This window comes from Haliaeetus leucocephalus, unplaced genomic scaffold, assembly GCF_000737465.1.
Source record: "Haliaeetus leucocephalus isolate CR32 unplaced genomic scaffold, Haliaeetus_leucocephalus-4.0 Scaffold702, whole genome shotgun sequence".
NCBI lineage: Eukaryota > Metazoa > Chordata > Aves > Accipitriformes > Accipitridae > Haliaeetus > Haliaeetus leucocephalus.
The window spans coordinates 4,807,328-4,820,257 of NW_010973138.1; positions in this window are offsets into that span (position 1 = coordinate 4,807,328).

Sequence of the window (12,930 nt, forward strand, 5' to 3'; positions counted from 1 at the left end):
GCATATTCTGCCTTTAGCAAATCCTTACAATAGTGCACGGGTTGGCAAAGACTGGCTGCCAATCCAGCAGCAGAGCCAGGGCTGCTAATATCAGCTGCCATTTCTTGGTTGTTACTTTTCTTCTCCAACTACTGTAGCACAGCATCTTACAACGTCGTTTGGTCTGGTTGCAGTAGAAACTGTACTTTGGGGAGGATGCTACATTTTTGTTTGTCTGTTTATCAGTATACCGTCTCCCCAGAAGATTTTTTCAGCATTTTGGCCAATGACAACCCAATTTGGCAGTGGAGAAATTTCAGGAGGTGGGGACAGTTAGCTCCTTGGCCTTACGCTTTAGCTCATTAAGAAAACATAAGTAAACCCAAAGATTGCTGTGCTGCTGTTGAGTATATAGGAACTACTGCTTACTTGATGACCTTTGGGATACATGCGTGGCCCCTGGGGGGAACAGGGGCTGTGAGGAGCCCAATTCAGGGGCTGTACCATGTGTCCTTCATGAGGTCCTTGTTAAGTGCGTGAAAATTTGATGGTTCCACATTCCAGGTCTCGTCTCACCATAAATCAGTTATGGTTGCTTTACTTTGATTCTTTTGTGGCATTTACCACAATCCTACACCCTTTATATCCCCTCACTCAAGGCACTCACCAAAGGTCCAGCTCTGCTCACAGTGTGGTCAGTGGCCAGCCCCCTTTCCAACGTGGATCAGTGCCGAATCCATCCGGGCACATGTATATGCTATAATAATGCTGTACTGGGTCAGGTTTCGTTCTGTATTTTTTACATCAGGATACATTCACATTTGCCTTTTGTCCTCCTGCGAATTGAAATGTTGAGAGAAGCTTCTAGCTGGGAAAACAGTTTGCAAACTTGCTGCCTTCCAAAAAAATATGATGCTGGTTTCAGTGTTATTGTCACCTCTATTTAGGCTCTTCGTCCAACAGAAAACATGAGGGGTCAGTGGAGATAAGGTTTTAAAAGGGGGAAATACCAAAATATTTAAGAGAAGAGGAAAATTGGCATCGTTGACTGGAAAAGCCAATGAAGTCCTGGAAAGAAAATTAACAAGGCTGCTGTCTCTTCTGATACAAGAAGCAAGGAGGGAGGAGGGGAGGACAAATTAAACTAGCAGATGGAGGATTTACAGTCAACAAAAACATCCCAGTGCAGTGTGGGGTGAAGCTGTAGGTCTCACTGTCACAGAGAAGTGGTGACAACAGGAATTTGCTGTGTTCAGACAAATGGGATGCCCAGGCACCACCTCCATCCCAGTCCCCAGATGAGATCCTTCTCACCTATAGGAAGAAACACTTGCTGGGTTAGTCAAAAAGGCAGGAGCAGTTAAAATTCTTCTTTGTGCACCTCTGCATTTGGGCTCCAGTTGTGAAGCATCCTAAATAATTTAAATGATTGAGCCTTTTTTGTAATTAATTCAAGTGTTCATGTAGTGTCATTGCTTACATCATAATATGATATTACTGTAATGCTTAAGCATCTTTGTTATGCACCCAAATGGATTCAGCAATGTGAAAAGAGGAAAAAAGATAGTCCTTACCCACCAAAAGCACAGTTTCCAGTTCAATCTAATAAGGGTCTTACTACTTCAGGGAAAGCAGTGTGTTAACTTAGAAAGTGCTGTGCTATCTTTTCTGGTTGCAGAAGCATGTGTGGAAAAAATAGTGCTTGATCAAAACAGGATCTGTCACTGTCATCTGCTAATGAAACACTGCAATTGTCATTCTGTGTTTCCAAGAATAAAGGAGAGGGACTGGTGCTATTTCCCTGCTTCTTACAGAACACAAAGGTCAGTGACATGCAGAAAATGGCATTTCATTAACTAGACATTTGTATTATAAACATTATTCCCAGACAGGCAGGAAAGTCCCAAAAATCTGAGTCACTGGTGTTTGAATAGCTGTTTTGTAAGGCCAAGTGCAGACCTTTATAAATAAAGCATTGATGAAATAAACAGTCACTTTGTATCAAAAAGGGAAAGTTTTCTATACACACATGCAGTTTACATAAAACAGTGCCATGATTTAGAAGCTTTTTTAGAAAAATGTGTAATCCTATCAGGAGATTTATTCTGTCTAACCAGCATCTTAACTGGTTGCTAGTCTAAGGTGTGTATTTTTTACTGAGCATATATCTGCCTCAGCTCATGCTTGTGCCTAATTTATAACTTCTTAATCTTCCTTCCTCTTGATCTTAGTTATGATTATGACCCTTAAGCGATCATTTTGAGATACCGCAATGATTCAACATGTGTCCACTGTATGAGAAGAAAGGTAGATGAATCTCAGGTCTTTAAAACCTGAAGCCAGTTTTTGTTGCTTGGAAATTCACACCACCCTGTGCAAGTTATTTCCCATACAAGGCTTCCCTGAAGACACTTTTTATTGAACACTAGGATAATGTTACTCAAAAGCTCAGCAGATGCAAACAGGGGACTCTCAGATGTGTGTCCTGCCCCACCAGAGTCAGTGTAGGGTGCAGGAGTGGGAAGGCAGATCTAGCTGCTGTCGCAACCTGCTCAGCTGCTGGCCTGCTGAGGTTCCCTAAGTTGGGCTCCTTCAGCAGCTCTGCTCAGCTTCCTCCTCCTTCCTTGCTCTTCCTCTTTCTGTGGATGCAAGCAGAACCTCTGCCCATGCATTTGCACAGCACCTGGTGCCTTATTGCTGAAGGTGTCCCTGAGTGGGGCTTACTCCAAAGAATAAAAAGCAAAAAGGGATTGGAAAAGATTATTTTGCCTTGTTTTTTACAGTGTCTTCATTTTCCCTTGTGCCTATGCCCTGATGAAATTGGCCTGATTCTCTGCTGCCGTGCACAGGACTCTCCTCGTGGTTATGGAAAAGGAGCACCAAGAGAGCTTTGGTGTCAACAGCATTTTGCTCTAGACAGATGTGTTGTAGCAGTAGTAGGGATTTCTACCTTCCTCTGCAAGATGTATTGGCAAGAATTTCCTAATATTTCCTTGAGAGTAGGAGAATGCTTCTCCCATTGAAATCACTAGGACCCTGAACTCATGAGTCCAATCCTGCTCTCATCTGAGACTGAGAAAAGGATCAGAGGGAAGAGCAGCAGTGTTGGGAATGAAAGCTCTTTGCAACTGCAAAACAGCTGACAGCAGCAGATGAAAATATGTTAAGAGGCAAAAGAACATTAGGTTATAAAAGCTGGATTTAATGTTGGATGGCTTAAAGTAAACTGCATTTCACCATTATTTTATATTTCTTTCCTTTCATTCATGTACCCACGGAGAGTAGATGACAAGGGTACTGCAAGAACAATTAGATTCTCTGGTAGATCAAATAGGAAGAGTAATTCCTGCAGGGAAACCAAGAGAAGTATGTGCACATATGATTCCTGTATTGGGACTTCAAATATCAGGGTTTCCTACCCACCTGCCAGGGCAACGTCAGGAGACTTAGGGGAAGCATCCTGAGAATAATAAAGATGTTCTGTTTTCTCTGTCATGGGCGGGTGTCTCTTCTTTCCTGTTCTTTGGTTTCTTTAATTAATCTTTAATGATAGCAGATGTTTTGCTTTTGTATATAAAGCTAAAGCATGTAAAAAGTTATTGGAGTAATGCAGAGATATAAACAGATACTTGCCTGTCAATCTACCTATCTTTCTTTCTTACATGTTTATACTATTTAGGAACAAAACAAATAACACCAGACCCACAAGTGGCTGCTAAAAAGACATTTTCCCAACACTGCTAATGGGAAAGTGTGCTATGGGATGTGGTAACAACCCAAATAATAACAAAACAAGAATAGCCTATTTGCATGGATTTCATTTGCTTGCCTTTTGCTTGATTGGGCAATTTGGGGCCGAGATTTTAGGCACAACTTCAATCAGTTAAGAATAAAAATAAAAACTCCTATCCAGAGGGCATGAGCAATTAAAGACAACTGTGGGAAACATCATTTGCAGAAGAACATTTCCTTTCTTTATAAAGTGTGCTGGAGATGTGAAAGGGGACCATGTGAAAAGACAAAAGAGTCATGACTAGAGATTCCTCCTCCGGGTGAATACCCTCCCTGGGCTCCCCAGGGCTCCCTCCTGTTTTCCTTGGTACTCTTGGGTACTGGCCCTCATCATGACGTGGCTTGGCTGTGCCAGCAGGTACCCAGAAGCAAAGGAGCTGGTGGAGATAGTCTTCGGCTACATTTGCAGCTTCCTAGCTTGCAGGTACCTGGCAGGAGCTTGAGTGCTGCAAAGATCTGCATTTGAGGGCATTTCCCCCATATCACAAAGCAGTTCTGACAAGATGATGCCCCATCCATCTGCCTTTCTTTCTGGGAGAAGGCGGCACTGGTAATCACATCTTTCCCTCCCTAAGTGGGGAGACCTGTCCTTGCTGCTGGGGACATGGCACCCGCTGCTGGGCCCTGCGTCAGCTCCTCTTGCAGGGGGCTGCCTCCTTTCCTGAAGGCAGGAGACATGGACATAGCCTGGGGAGACATCAGCTACTCCTCGTGCCTCCTCCGATACTTGGGGAAGCTTTCACTCCTCTTGGCTTTTACCCCTGAGACCTGTCCTTGTGCATACTGTACGTTAGGGAAGAGATTCATTTTTTTCTGAAGTGCCGAGAGTTGAAGGAGCTGTGCAAAACACTATGTGGTCAGAAGAGGAACAAAGCCAAAGATACTCCAAACATCCAGAGACAGCCTGGGGAGGGAAAAACAGGAACGTGGAAATCCTGCCTGCAGCTCCCTGAAACAGCAACAGGCGGAAGGGGAGAGCTGATGCAGGGGGTTAAGCAAATGTACTCTTGTTCAAAGAAGGAGGCAGAAAGTGGGTGTCAGAAAGCTGTGCAGCCCCTGAGGCTGATGCCCCATTGCGGAGAGTGGTGTTTGGCACACAAGCATCCTGCAGTTTTGCAGTGCGGCGGTTCCAGGTTGTGGCTCTATTCACTAGGGTGGTTGGCAGGTTTCTGTGCTGTTTTGATAGGAGACTGGCAAAATATTGCCTCCTCTGGTGATCTCACGGTCCAGGGTGCCTTGCTGCCCACAGGTGAGTTATTACACATCTTTTTTCTCAGGTCAAAGCCTGAGAGTGCTGCATTTCATCCCTTACCTTGCAACATTTGCACACCATATGAGCGGATGAACATATGCTTTTAAGGAGTTACGTTTATCTCAGAGAGGCCTAATGCTGTGTTCTAAAGACTTTTGATGGATGTAAGAAGGTGAGCTTTCATAACATGTCTAGAAAGAAAGAATATGAGTTAAATAGCACAGTGTGAAAAGGCACCAATGGTGGCAACCTTGTGAACACCCACAAGAGTGTAGATAAGCTGTGAATCACTATGGAGGGAGGAACTCCCTTCATCCCATGTGAAGTAAACCTCTGCGTTCTTGATGCAAAGACTATAAACACCTCCTATCCGTGCTTGCCGCTAGCGGATCAGCTTGACTGCTTTTCCATAAGCATCCACAACACACATGCCTGGTACATGCTTTGCTGGCGTCAACTTCAGCCCTGCAGGAGGGGATGGGAGGGTGCCCAAAACTTCTCTTGCCCCTCATGTCTGCTCATGTCTTGCCCCTGGGATGTTTACTGGGATTTCCACTTTCTAAAACAAGCACTGGGCAACAATCCCCCTGTTATTTATGCACTCTTTGTGCTTTCTGGTGCTTAGGCTAAAGGTGGGATGGAGCTTTTGCAGCTACTGCTGTCATGTGAGATGGTACCCACAGTTCTGGCAGGTTCTATAGTAACAAGGAGGTGGCTAAAGCTGGACCCTCTTAGCTCTGCTGTGTAGACTGCTCAGCACAGGGAGCAACCACTACGAGTACTGAAGCCCTGCTTCCCGGGAAGTGGCCAGACATCGCCTGCTGATGGAAAGTAGAGAATAAAATCTTTTGTTTTCTTTTGCTTTCACGCATGACCTTTGCTTTCGCTTTATTAAACTGTCCTTATCTCGACCCACAAGCCTTTTGTAATATTTTCTCTCCCCCGTCCAGTTGAGGAGGGGGAGTGACAGAGTGGCTTTGGTGGGTACCTGGCACCCAGCCAGGGTCAACCTACCACAAGCTCTTTGTGAAGATGGAGTCTTTTACCATAAATCGTGATTTATGTTTTTTTGCAGGCTGGTCTGAGACTTCAGGACAAACCCCTACAAGAACTGAGAATGATCGCTATCTTTAATTCCAATTATCTCTAATTCGCCTTCTCCAACTTAAATCTAAGGTTTGTTGTTATTAAGAACAATTTAACCCAAATTAATTGGGTACAACTTTTCTGTGTAGAGTTGATAGGAGCAAGAACAAGCTACACATCAGATGTTAGACATGACACAAAATGCTCTACATGTTCTACTACCTTGCTACAATGGTTGATACAAATACATATATAGAATAAAGACAAATACGCCCACTACAGGATCACAGCTACTGGACTTGGGGCAAGCATTTGCAATTAAATGAAAGAATTAAAATGATAACAAATATGAATTTTCAAGTTAGTGTTTAGAAACATGGGAAAAGATGAAGATGTTCTGCATTTATTATTAACTTGAGATTGCGAAAAGTATCCTTATTTGATTAGCTAAACTTATAAAAACTGTGTAATGAGGAATTGTTGCTTAAGTTCTATTTTCTGGCTTTCTTTCTCAAGGACAGCTCCTGGCTCCATGTCATCTGTCTACCCATACTGGTTTTGGTTAAACCACAACACAGCCTTAAAACTGGACAAATTTCACCTAAATTCATGGAGGAAGTTGACCTCTCAAACAGATGATGTTCTGTAGGTATTTGTGAAAATTTAAGGTTGAGTAGGAGAGAGAGGTCTGCATTAATGCCCCACTGAGAGGAGGGCCACAGCACAAACTCCGCTGTTACATGCTTTGTTTGGATTACCAGATACCCACTCAGCACAGTTCAGTGTTCCCTGCCATGTTGTTGTCAACCAGTAATTTCATCCTAGGGAGAGCAGATGAATCTAAGGTCTACTGGCATGGAGCAAAGTTACAGATAGAATCACAAACTCATAGAATGGTTTGGGTTGGAAGGGACCTTAAAGATCATCTAGTTCCAACTAGGCAGGGACACCTTCCACTAGACCAGGTTCCTCAAAGCCCCATCCAGCCTGGCCTTGAACACTGCCAGGGATGGGGCATCCACAACTTCTCTGGGCAACTTGTTCCAGTGCCTCACCACCCTCATAGTGAAGAACTTCTTCCTTGTATCTAATCTAAATCTACCCTCTTTCAGTTTAAAGCCATTACCCCTTGTCCTATCACTACAGGCCCTTGTAAAAAAATCCCTCTCCAGCTTTCTTGTAGGCCCCCTTTAGGTACTGGAAGGCTGCTATAAGGTCTCCTTGGAGCCTTCTCTTCTCCAGGCTGAACAACCCCAACTTTGTCAATCTGTCTTCAGAGGAGAGGTGTTCCATCCCTCTGATCATCTTCGTAGCCCTGCTCTGGACTTGCTCCAACAGGTCCTTGTCCTTCTCATGTTGGGGTCCCAGAGATGAACGCAGTACTCCAGGTGAGGTCTCACAAGAGCAGAGTAGAGGGGGACAATCACCTCCCTGGACCTGCTGGTCATGCTTCTTTTGATGCAGCCCAGGATACAGTTGGCCTTCTGGGCTGCAAGTGCACATTGCTGAGTCATGTTGAGCTTCTTGTCAACCAACAGCCCCAAGTCCTTCTCGTCAGGGCTGCTCTCAATCCATTTTCCGCCCAGCCCGTATTTGTGCTTGGGATTGCCCTGACCCATGTGCAGGAACTTGCACTTGGCTTTGTAGATCTTCATGAGGATCACACAGTCCCACCTCTCAGGCCTGTCAAGGTCCCTCTGAATGGCATTCCTTCCCTCCAGCGTGTCAACAGCACCACACAGCTTGGTGTCATCGGCAAACTTCGGCTGAGGGTGCACTCAATCCCACTGTCCATGTCGCCGACAAAGATGTTAAACAGTGCCAGTCCCAGTGCGGATACCTGAGGAACGCCACTCGTCACTGCTCTCCACTTGGGCATTGAGCTGTTGACCTCAAATCTTTGAGTGCGACCACTCAGCCAATTTCTTATTCCCACTGAGTGGTCCATCCATCAAATCCATGCCTCTCCAATTTAGACACAAGGATGTCGTGCAGGACAGTGTCAAATGCTTTGCACAGTTCTAGGTAGATGACATCTGTTGGTCCCCCATTATCCACCAAATGCTGTAACCCCATCAATAGACAGCCACCAAATTTGTCAGGCATGATTTGGTTTTAGTGAAGGCATGTTGGCTGTCACCAATCACCTCCTTATTTTCCATGTGCCTTAGTATAGTTTCCAGGAGGATCTGCTCCATGATCTTGCCTGGCACAGAGGTGAGACTGACTGGCCTGTAGTTATGTTTCCCCTTTTCCAGTCAGTGGCAACTTCCCTGGACTGCCATGACTTCCCAAATATGATGGCTAGTGGCTTAGCCACTTCATCCGCCAGTTCCCTCAGGACCCACTTGTGCATCTCATCAGGTCCCATGGACTTGTGCATCTTCAGGTTCCTTAGATAGTCTCAAACCTGATCTTCTCCTACAGTGGGCAGTTCTTCATTCTCCCAGTCCCTGCCTTTGCCTTCTGCATCTTGGGCGGTGTGGCAGAAGGAGTAAAGTCAGGTAAGAGAGCGAATGTAATGAGAAATTGTGGGGAGCTGTAGGGATGGAGGGCACACATCTATAAAAAACCCATGCTTTATTAGTTCCTCTGCTCAAAGTATGGCTTTTAAAATGAAATGGTAAGACTCCAGACCTTGCATTTGAGATGTTTGAAGGACCCCAAAGGAACTTGTAAACTCACTGAAATTCATTGAGTTTGTGAACTTCTCAGGATCTTCTACCAGTCCCAGTCAACAAAAGTGCTGTTGGGCTAGCAATGAAGGGACTTGCTGAAGACATTACTACAGACTATCCTTTGGGTAGCATTTTAGTAGATGACTTCTCAAACTTAGTGAGGTCAAAAAAAAAATCAGAAAGTGAAAACTCTGAGAGATCAAATATGATTAAATAAGCCATGATTCAGCCCCCATTAAGGCATCAGAAAGACTCCCAGTATTTTCCTAGAAGATAGCTAACCTGGACAGGCAAAAAAAAATTATAGCAGCTCTTCTGCATTTTTTTTCTGACGTTACTGATTCTAGTCATGTGTGAGCTTTGCTCATCATTATGAGCCACTTTGAAAAGGAGAGGAGAGTAATCCCTGATATGAATAGCTATGAAAAAACGTAAAAAAATGTTAGTGAGCCAGAATTTCAGGATGCGCAAATCATGAAAGCTTTATTGTAGTCAACAGATCTTCATTCTTTCCACCTCCTTTCAAGGGATTTATATGGCCGAAAAGCAGACACAGCAGCATGCAGAACTTTCTGGCTTACCTCTGAAATATTTAGCTTGCCCTAGAGTTGTCTGACACCAGAGATGTCAAGAGCTGCCAGGTCTGGAATTTGGATTATGTTAAATCCTGTATTGTTCCCCTTGCATGGTGGTGTGATTGCTACATGCTCCTCTTTCTTTTACGCACCAACAAACTGTAAATCAGCCTTCACAGGAATGGTGAGTTTAGCTGTAGCCCCGAACTGGAAAAATTATGTTTCTGCTCAAGCTGTTGCACTCACTTTCAAAAACCCGTGCAGCTTTGCCTCCGTCCGTGCCTCCTATCTGATTTACCATACTCTCCCAGCACTAAGTAGTGCGATGCCACCACCACCACCATCTGCTCTCTCTGCCTGACCATCTTCTACGAGGTTTTCCATAAAACTCCCATATGTTCCTATGGCTCCTTACTTTCTCTGTGTTCCAATCTGTCCAAGAGGTCTACTACTGCTCCCGTTAGTGATTCACTGCTCATTTTTTTTTTCTCCCTTATTTTTCTGGTTGTTTTGATGCTTATGTGGTAATCTACACTGGAGAAATGGTCACTGGAAAAACACAGAAAACATACTTCTGCTTCTTAAGGGCAGAGCACAAAGTGAAATACTGGAGATGAAAAATAATCTAGAAAAATACATTCTAAAAAATTAAGTTCAGATTCTCAAACTGAGTTTGTGTTGATGTTTCTCCAGAGAGAACTGTTGGTAGAAACTTGGCCTGCTTGCATGTAATTTTAGAGCATGATCTACTGATGTTTATCATCTGCTAAGATGATTCTGTGATTCTGAGACTTACTAACCACTTCTCAATGATGTTAGTTGTTTGGTTAAGGTAAGGAAAAGTCAGGATCCTGCGAAGGAAGAGATAGTATGAATTGACAGAAAGACTCCTGGTGTCCTCAGTGCATGGATTTCCTACTCAGATATGACATGAAAAAAAGCAGGTTGTTTCTAAAATGGGTCAGCAGTATTCCTTACACAATGCAATGCTGGTGTTAACATATCTCACAGGCTTTTGTTTCTTAATTTCCTCAAGGTAATGCCAGTAGGAAATCTCTGTTAAAAAACTAGAGGCTTCTCTGTATTTATCAAGGTACTATTCAGTCTAAGTAGTTAGCTTCTAAAGGCTAACGACTTTTCAAAGCCATCAGAATGAGCTGGATTTCTTTTCTTTTCTCTTCTTTTCTTTTCTTTACTGGGCACTGAAGTTCATTAGGTTTCAGTGACCACCACAGACAAAACATTATTTATTAATTCAATAGTTACTTTAATGTGTCTCAAAAATCTCATTATAATTCATATGTCATGCTATGATAGTTTTTATCTCATTTAAAACAAATACAAAGACTGCAAAACATTTTAAAGTTGTTATGTTGCTCTTGTTTTTCCTGGAAAATAAAGTATTTTGAAGAAAGTCTCAAATAACAGTATTAGGGATGGCCATTTTTCTCTGTAATAGAAAAAAATACAGTTTCTAGCACTGCTATTTCATTGTATCCCTATCTTAACATGCATTTGATGTGTATTATAGGTTAGAGACTGTAATTAGATGGCCTTGGCCCCAGCTGCATGATATAAGTTTAGAAAATGTTGAGTATTTATACTCCTAATAAAGTCCTAGATAGGCCTGTCAATGTGAGCACTTAAAAATTAGAACACCTAAAAATAGTTTGTCATTTTACAAAATGAAGCTATATGATCAGTGGGAAGAACAACCTGGTTATGCATTATAGTCTGAAAACTGTGTGGTTTTATGTCACCAGATATTGTTATATGTTGTTTGAACTGAGATGTTGTTCTGAAAAATAATTGTTGTTACTACTTCATAGCATTTCCAGGTTTATGCAAGCAGTAATTTCATGCTGAAGGGGATCAGCAAAAGTGTTTTCATATGATATTTCTTGGGGTCTAGCACAATTTTCTTAAAGCAAATATGTAAAGACAGAGAAACGTTTGTACCGTATCCATCCCTGGGGCCCAATGTTCTAAAAAGAGAGAGAGAGAGAGAGAGAGATTTCATGGTAAACTTACTGTGTGAATTCCCACCCCCATATATGTTAAACTTTTCAGTCATTTGTGCAATATGGGGAAGCCTGAGATAGAAGCCCATGAAAAAACACTTAGTGTGTGTAGTATTTAGAGCTGCCTTTACAAAAAGCACTATTTTTGACAATGGCGGTGTAGCAGGCATAGTGGGAGAGGGAGGAATAAAGTGGTCTTCCAGTATTTTCACCCATCTGTTGTTTTGCTCCAAAATTGTTGCCATGTGTGGGAGAATAAAGGTAGAGAGACATCTGTATCCTGAATATTTAGATGCACACATTAGTGACGTGATCCATGACAAGAATTGCTTTCAGCTATAAGTAACCTTTAAAAAGGAAACCTAGCTATTAATTTAGATTGATGCTCTTCATTGCTTGTAAAGCATTTGAGTAGATTCCCTCTTGTTTCTGCAAATTCAAGGTTTCCAGCCCAGTTTGGGTCAGAACACACTGATCTGCCATTTTTGTATCAAATTCATTGTTAGCTAAGATACTGATGAAATGGCTAACTGCCTGTCCAGCAAACTAAAAGTTCTGTATCATCAAATTTGGAATAAGACTGACTAAGCTGGTAGAGATAAATTATTTGCATTAGTAAAAAGGTGGAAAATTATGGGCTATAATGTGAAAATATGGGCAAAATAGGTGTTTGGGTTGAAATAATTTACCCCAAAGGGGAATAAACATAGGGAATAAGTTAGCAGAGAAAATAATTTCACAAGTGTAAATCAGTTTAAGGTGTTGCTTTGATTTGTTTCTGAAACAAAATAAACATTAAAAAGCATAGCAATAGACTAAGGAAGCTGAATTAAGATATTCAGAGCATGGCATCTCTGGAGGGCATTTTTTTCTGCCAGCCTGGGCACAACTGGTTTGTATTTTTAACCATAAATGTACAGTACACATTCACCTTATGCAAAATGATAAATCTTTACAGAAGACTACTGGCTTAATTATTCCGTGAACAAATGTTACCTAAATTGTGCAGCTGGTTAGCTAAGCTAGGTCAAGTCATATCACTCTAAGGCTGTGAAATCAATGGTCCAGCTTTCAGAAATTAATTGTCCTGCTACTTGAAATGAATTATATTTTGATAAACGAGCCTCCTTTTATTGTTACATACATCTGAAAGATGCTTTCTGTAAACTTTCGGGTGAGCAAACTGGAAAGATCAAACAGCTACTGCCTGTGTCAATGCGAGTTTGAATGTGCAAATAATGCTAAAAAATACTTTTCCCTCTTCAAAGCTTGACCCAAAATGCTTTGATTTGTTTGATTTTCTGTCCAAATCAACAGACATGTTTCCCATTGGCTTCAAGAAGCTTTGAGTAGGGCCTTTGCGTGCTCAGTTTTCATTTCCTGACTTGCCTGAAGGTGCTTGTTGTAACATGCTCCTCCATTCCTGGGTGTAGTGGTGCTGATGATCAGAAAGCAAAGCCTTCCTTGATATTGTTCATCCTACCCCCTTCCTGTGACCCTTCTGTACAGGAGCGTTGCAGAGGGAGCACTTGTGGATGATGTTCTAC